General features: G+C 50.3%; 1 protein-coding gene across 16 annotated transcripts in view; it reads right to left on the reverse strand.

Moving 5' to 3' along the window:
* Positions 1-7,344, reverse strand: part of Elf2 (E74 like ETS transcription factor 2) — a 91,066-nt gene extending 83,722 nt beyond the window's left edge. For 7 of the 16 annotated variants that reach the window (XM_042279030.2, XM_042279026.2, XM_042279031.2 and 4 more), the window contains exon 1: positions 6,669-6,810. The gene's annotated coding sequence lies outside the window, so the exon portion shown is untranslated. Of the gene's footprint in view, positions 1-6,668; positions 6,898-7,240 lie in introns of those variants that run through there. The other 9 variants (XM_076574050.1, XM_076574052.1, XM_076574049.1 and 6 more) reach the window with 5 other exon arrangements.
* Between the last annotated feature and the right edge of the window lie 464 nt (positions 7,345-7,808).

A 7,808-nucleotide genomic window follows, 5' to 3' on the forward strand; every position in this document is an offset into this window, starting at 1 on the left:
ACATACATATTCACCGCCCACTGGGGGTGAAACAATTTCTCATGCAGGTAGTTCTAGAGAGCATTAAAAAAACTATCTAGAGCCAGGCAGGACAATTCTAATGAGTTCGTGACCATTGGTCTACAGAGAGAGTTCCAGGATAGCCAAGACTACACAGAGAAACCCTGTCTCGGAAAAAAAAAAAAAAAAAAAAGCTATCAAGGGGCTAGCGATAGCAAAGCAGTTAAGAGTCAAAACTGTTCTTGCCGGGCAGTGGTGGTACGCACCTTTAATGCCAGCACTCAGGAGGCAGAGGCACTCTCATTCCCAGGCCAGCTGATCTACCGAGTGAATTATAAGACAGCCAGAGATGCACGTGTGTGTCGGGGGGGTGTGGGGTAGGGGGTGCGGGGTCTCCTGTGGAGGACCTGAGTTCAGTCCCCAGCACCTATGGCAAGTGGCTTATGACTGCCTGTTAACACCAGCTCCAGAGCACTCACACGCGGCGGGGTGGGGAGTGGACAACAACACAGAGTGGGGAGGATTAAAAGAGAAAATAATAGTAACAACGGCGCTAGCCAGGAGACAGCCAGAGAACGGGCCTGTAAGCAGCATTCCTCTATGATTTCTGCTTCAGGCTCCTGCTTTGGCTTTCCTCCATGATGAACTGTAAGACCAGTCCTCAAATTAGTTAATTCCCAAAGAGAAAAACCCAGGCCAGGCGCCTTCACTGATACAGTTTATCAAATGTATTCTAAGAATAATACCAATCCTTCACAAACCCTCACAGAAAACAAGAGGCAGAAATACTCAACACATCCCTCAAGGTTAGAGTTACTCTAGAACTAAACCAAAGGGGACATCACTTCTCCTTTTGGCTAAAATTAAATCAAAATATATATAATAATAAAAGTAACAAAAAATATATCTAACAAGAAAAGAAATATAAGCCAATATCCCTGATAAACACAGACATAAAAATAAGTCAAATATCACCAAATCAAAATCCAGCAACATATAATTGTCTGCATTGACCAAGAGAGATTTACCCTGGGAATCTGCTTCACACCTGAAATGTCAAGTGACATGACACAGTATATTACTGGAATAAAGGACAAACCGTATTATCTTATCGTGGCCAATCACACTTATCTGTGTAGGACTGAAGGACGGCCCAAGATGTAGGACTTTCAACGCTAAACAAGGGCAGTCCCAGGTAAACTGTCACAGCTACGGATGCCAAATGACACGGAAAGATCCATGAACGGGTCCAATGCCCATGCACGTTTAAAAACAACCCAACAGATGGGCACCAGCTACAAAAACAGCGACAGCCAGCACTGTGCCCAGTGACAGAAAGGCTCACCCGACTCTTTCCTCCTGCCATGCAGGCTCCTGCCCCCTTCTAATCAGCCTTGTGCTTCCTTGGTGGTTCTACCCAAAAGAAGGAAAGAAAAGAGGGAACATGAGAGAAATGTATTCTGATTAGTACAACACAAAGCTACCTTCACTCACAGGTTATGGTACTGGATGTGAAAAATACTGCAGAGCTCACCCAAAACACTGGAAGAATAATTATTTGAGAGAGAAAAGTATACATGGCCAATCTGCAAATAAATCAATGCAGCTTCTCTACACCAGCAACAAAACCGGCACAACATTTTAAAAACAACTGCACCCACGGACCCACAAGACGGCTCAAGGGTAAAGGGGCTGGCTTCCAAACCTGACTCCCCTTGTTCCATCCCTAGCACCCACATGGGACAAGGAGAGAACTGACTCCCAAAAGCTGTCCTCTGGCCTCCACACATACAGAATATCATGGCATGTGCATACACACTGAACAAAGAAACAAACGTAAAGAAAAAAATTAAGACAATTCCATTCACAGTATCATCAAAAAGAATAAAATACTCAGAAAATAAACTGAAAAAGAAAGAGGTATAAATTTGGTGTGTGTGTGTGTGTGTGTGTGTGTGTGTGTATGTAATACTACTGAGTCTTTAAAAATAAGCAAATTCTGCTATTTGCAACACGGATGAACCTTAAGAACATTATGCTAAGTGAAATAAGGCGGCAGACACAGGAAGGTAAGTACACTCACATGAGTTACCTAACATAGCCAAACCCAGAGAACAGGGGTCGCCAGGATGGCTTAAGAGAGCGATGCCTAACTAACATCAATGGACATAAAGTTTCAGCTGTACAAAATGAACAAATTTAGATCTGCTGTGACACATTTTGACCACAGTAAACAATACTATATTACACACTTAAATACAGCTCCCCACCCCCACCCCCCGGTTTTTTGAGACAGGGAAGCCTATGTAGTCCTAGCTGTCCTGGAACTCACTCTGTAGACTAGGCTGGCCTCGAACTCAAGACATCGGCCTGTTTCTGCCTCCTGAGTGCTGGAAGTAAAGGTGTGTGCTACCACTGCCCAGCTTACAGCTTCTTTTTTAAAATTTAGAGTTTATTCACTGAAGAACTTAAAATTCTAAGTGAATACTTTAAATCAGTAAATGAAATTCTCACGTTCAATGTGATAAGATAGGAATTCTCCCCAAATTGATGTAGATTCAAAACAATCTCTACCAAAACTCAAGTGGCCTTCAGATGCAGACAGCCCTAAAATTATTTATAAAAAATATAAAAATGGGCCGGGTGGTGGTGGCACACATCTTTAATCCCAGCACTCAGGAGGCAACGGCAGTCGGATCTCTGTTAGAGGCCAGCCTGGCCTACAGAGTGAGTTCCAGGACAGCCAGGGCTACACAGAGAAACTCCCTGTCTCTAAATAAATAAATAAGTAAACAAACAAATAAATAAATGGGTGAGTGAGTAAATAAATAGATGAGCACATCCATACGTGGATGGATGGATAAATGAACAAATAAATAAATAAATAAATGAAGTGGATGTATGAATGAGCTGTAAACATAACTTGGTGGCCGAGTGCATGTTAATACCATGAGAAAGAAAGACAGTAGAGGACAATTATGGTTACTGACTACATGAAAAGAAAATAATGGGCTGGAGAGATGGCTCAGCGGTTAAGAGCACTGGCTGCTCTTCCAGAGGACCAGGTTCAAGTCCCAGCACCCACATGGCAGCTCACAACTAACTGTCTGTTACTTCAGTTCTAGGAGATCTGACACCTTCACACCAATGCACATAAAATAAAGTTAAATAAAATTATTTTTAAAAAAGAAAGGAATCATAAGGAAAACTCAAAACTTCAATGAGTTAGCCACTTCATATACACTAACATGACCATGTCATACTCATTTAACTGAAAAGGACAGACAGTAATAAGTGCTGACAGGAGGCTGGAGAGGTGGCTCAGCGGTTAAGAGCACTGACTGCTCTTCCAGAGGACCCTGGTCAATTCCCAGCAAACACATGGCAGCTCATACCTGTCTGTAACTCTAGTTCCTGGGGACCCGACACATAGCAAAACACCAATGCACATAAAATAAAATAAAAAATTAAAAAAAAAAAAGTGTTGAGCCAGGTGGTGGTACATGCCTTTAATCCCAGCAGAGGCAGGTGGATCTCTGTGAGTTCGAGGCCAGCCTGGTCTATAGAGTGAGTTCCAGGACAGGCTCCAAAGCTACACAGAGAAACCCTGTCTCGAAAATAATAATAATAATAATAGTAATAACAATAACATGCTGACAGGACCTAAAGAGAACTAGACTTCTCACGGACATGACTGATGAGCCTGCAACATGGCACTGCCACTTTGAGAAACAATTTGGAAGTTTCTCTGAAAGGTAAACAAGACACAGTAATTCTATTCCCTTGTGTGTACTCATAAAAAGGAAACCAAACATCCACAGAAGGACCTGTAATCAAACATGCAAGGTGTATCCTTTTAAATAGTCTGAAACTGGAAACAGTCCAGATACCTATCAATGGTCAACTGACAGACATGGTCTATCCATAAAATATATAGTACTTATTAGCAATAAAATGAATAAAGTCCTCAGACATGCTTCAGTTTAGAACAGTCTCAAAAGTGTGCTAAGAGAAAGATGTCAGACCTAAGTACATACACAGGATTGATTCCATTATGCAAAATGGCCAGAGGAAGCAAATATGGGGGAAAGAACAGACTGGCTGCCGAGGTAGGGCTGGGGACTTTGGGGACTGAAGACTAACCATAAACAGGCTGCAGAAAATATTGGGGGTGGGCATAAAAACTTATTCTAAAGAAAGCCTAGGATATTCTCAATCCTATACATTTATTAAGAAATACTGGGGGGGGGAGAAATACTGGATTATACACTCAAAGTGGATGAATTATTTTTGATATTGAGCCAAAAGACTGATTTCCTTAAAAATACCACTCCAAGGAGAAATGAAAGCAAGTCCACACAAAAGCTTGCACAAAAATATCACTCATAATAGCCAAGAAATGGAAACTCGAGTACCTATCAACTGATGAATGGATAAATAAAAGCAAGTGTATCCATGCAAAGGAGCATTACTCAGCAAAATAACAACAAAAAGCACTGACACAGGCTATGACATGCACACATTTTAAAAAAGTTATGCTGTGTGGAAGAGCCAGTCACAAGCTTACATTCTGTACTGTGTACTTGCATGAAGTACTGACAAACGCACAGAGATACAAAGTAGATGAGTGGTTACCTAAGGCCAGAAGGATGGGGGCGAAAATGAGTGACTGCTAATGCTTGTGATAGTTGGTCGGTTGATTCTTGATGGTGTTACTGGGGATCGAACTCCATGGGGGGCCTCCCCATGCAAAGCAAACACTATACCACGGGGCTACATTGATGACCCATATGGTTTTTTTAGGGGTAAAGAACATACTTTAAATTTGAGTACAGTAATTGTGCAACTCTGAATATACCTTAAAAATTCCACTGAACTTGTACATTTATAATCAACTAAATGGTATGTGGTTAGTATTTCAATAACGCTTCTACCTCTCCCCACCCCGACCCATTCACACACACACACACACACACACACACACACACACACACACCCTGTGAACAGGCAAAACCATCAACCCTGATTCGGTAGGCCCATCACAACCACTGAAGAGACTTAGGACAGAAAAACCCCAAAGTTTCAAATTCTTTCCAAACATACTCTAGGTATTCTGTAACTATTTATGCCCTCTAAGTACAATGATTAATCAAAGTAATCAAGTTTAAAATTAGATAACATTGCACGCCTTTACTCCCAGCACTTAGGAGGCAGAGGCAAGCGGATCTCTGTGAGTTTGAGGCCAGCCTGGTCTACAGCGCAAATTCACAAACTACCAAGGCTACAGACAGGCCCTGTCCTGACTCGGGGAGACGGGGAGGAGGAAGAGGTAACATTAAATACTGAAATTTTAAGTGTTGAAGACACTTCACATTTCTACTTCTCGTATTTACTGGATGTATCAACTACAGCCACATGAATGAACTCTGTAAACTGCACTGCATTCTATAAGCCTTATTCCTAAATCCCATTAAACATGAAATCCAACAGTTCCCAGTCTCACATGAAGTCATTCAACTCTCTGAAGAAACTGTAACCCATACAATCTTATCTCAGTAAGGTCCGGACGGACATTGTTCCGATCCTGGCACTTAGAGAAAGTGAGTAATTTGCCCATCTTAAAGAAACTCGGAGAAAAAGAAAAGCAAAAGAAAAAAAAAAATCTAAAGATCAAAGGAGCGGTCTCAAATACAGTTTCTCACTGCCCGATTAAAACAGAAACCACAGAGTGGTGTCATCAACACGGGAAAGATGTCCCAGGGTCACAGTGACGCGGCCCCCATCTTACTCTCACTTGCTAGACTACTACGAACTTAAAGAAAAGCTGTTCTGTTCGGAACGTGGCTCCTCTGCGGACAGCCCGGCAAGTTGGCCCACGAGGGGCATCGGAAACTGCACTGGGGCTGACTCTCGGCCCCGTGGGTTATTCTTCTGTCCTCTGCTGACAGAGTGAAAATGTCCCACTGGAGCCTTGAGCCGGTCCGGCCGCCGCGCGCGCGCGGAGCGCCGCCGGGGCAGAGTGGGTACCGAGGCGCGCGGAGCGCCCACGACACTCGCGGCGAGGTGCCCCCCACCCCCGGGCCAGCTCCGCGGGCAGGGGACCCGGGAGGCGGGCACCGGAGCAGGGAGCTCCGAAGAGCCCCGAGGTTTGTTGTTGTTGTTGTTGTTTTGTTGCAAACACAGATTGCGATCGCAGCCCCGCTCCCCGGGGGGACCAGGCGGCGGCGGCCGCGGAGAGTGAGAATAAAAGAACAGCGGGGTACAACCTGTCGTGCCCGCCCGCCCGCCCGCCCGCCCGGGCGGCGGTGAGCAGGCCCGACGGCGACGGAAACTGCCGCCCGGGACGCGCTTCCCCCGCAGCCCGGCCGCCCTGCGAGGACTGGCGCCGCGAGGTAAACAGCGCGCGCCGCGCGCGGTCCCTGGGCGCCACGACCGTTGCCCCGGGCCGCTCCGGTGCGGGCTCCCGCCCTGCCCCCCAGCCCCGCCGGTGTCACCGCCCCAAGCCTCCGGAAAGCCCCTCCGCGGCCGCCGGAGCAAACAACACAGGCGCGGGGCGGGGGCGCCCGGGAGGAGGCGACACTCGGGACGGCCGGGCTGGGTCGCCGCGCCCTCCCTCTCCCTCCCTCCGGCTCGCTCCCGCCGGCCTCGGCCGTCCCCCGCGCTCTTACCTGCTCTCCCTCCACGTCGCCGTGGCCCTTGCCCTTCCCTTCAGGGCCACAGACCGGGGCCGAGACGCCGCAGCCGGCCGCCGTTTGGCCGGGCGTCCTGCGGGAAGCCGAGGGGGCCTCCCCGGGCCACCGCGCGAGCCGCTCCGCACCCCAGGACGAGACAAAACCGCGCTGCGCCGCCCCGCGCTGCGCACCCACTTCTCCCCCCCAACCTCTCCACCGCGCGCACCGCCCCACAGACCCCCCAACCGCCGAGGCGACGGAGGCGACACGGCCCGGCGCGGGGAAGCTGCGGCCGGCCCCCGCCCTCCGCACCCGCCTCGACTCCTCCCCCTCGGCCTCCTGCCGCCGCCACCAGGACACTGGAGTCCGCCTCCCCCACCCGGCCGCTCCGCGCGCTCCTCCCTCCCCGCGCGCCGCCGGGGAGGCGACACCGCCAGTCACCACCGCAGCGCCTGTCAAACCGGGCCGGCTATTTATACTCCCCGCCGCCCTCGGGGCCCCCCAGCAGCCCGCCTCCTGCGCTCTCGAATCCCGCCCTCTCCTCCGCGCCCAACTTCGCCCGAACCCGCCTGCTCAGGTGGAGACAGACGCTCGCCACTCGTCCCGCTCCGCGTCCCCGGGGCTTCTCCCCACATTTCTCTCTCTCCCCCCGCCCCACGTCGCTCGCTGCGCTGCGGCCGCGGGACGGGCGCGTGGGGACGGCAGGGGCGCGCGTGCACCTGCAGCCCGGCCGGGACGACACGCGCACCCCTCGGGCCACTCTCGGGTCCCCGCTGCTGTCACCCCTCATCCCCCCCTTCCCAACTCGGGGTTCCCCTCCCCAGGTCTCCGAGCGACCGCTCCGCACTAGGACCAGGCGTTAGAGAAGTGAGGGTTTGGAAAATGAAACTCTTGTCGGCGCGGGTGTTCAAGAGTACCCCGCGCGCGTCTCCGGGCTCGGTGGCTGGTGGTGGCGCGGGCGGGCGGGCGGGCGGGCGGGAGGGCGGGCAGAAGCGCGCGGCCCGCCCCACCCGGCCACTGACGCACGTGGCGCCCCGCCCCGCCCGCTCGGCGACCGGGGGCGCCGCCCGCTCCGCCTCCCCGCTCGTCCACAGCGGACCCCGCCCCGTTCCCAGAAATTACCACCGCCCAACGGCC

This window comes from Peromyscus maniculatus, chromosome 6 (assembly GCF_049852395.1).
Source record: "Peromyscus maniculatus bairdii isolate BWxNUB_F1_BW_parent chromosome 6, HU_Pman_BW_mat_3.1, whole genome shotgun sequence".
NCBI lineage: Eukaryota > Metazoa > Chordata > Mammalia > Rodentia > Cricetidae > Peromyscus > Peromyscus maniculatus.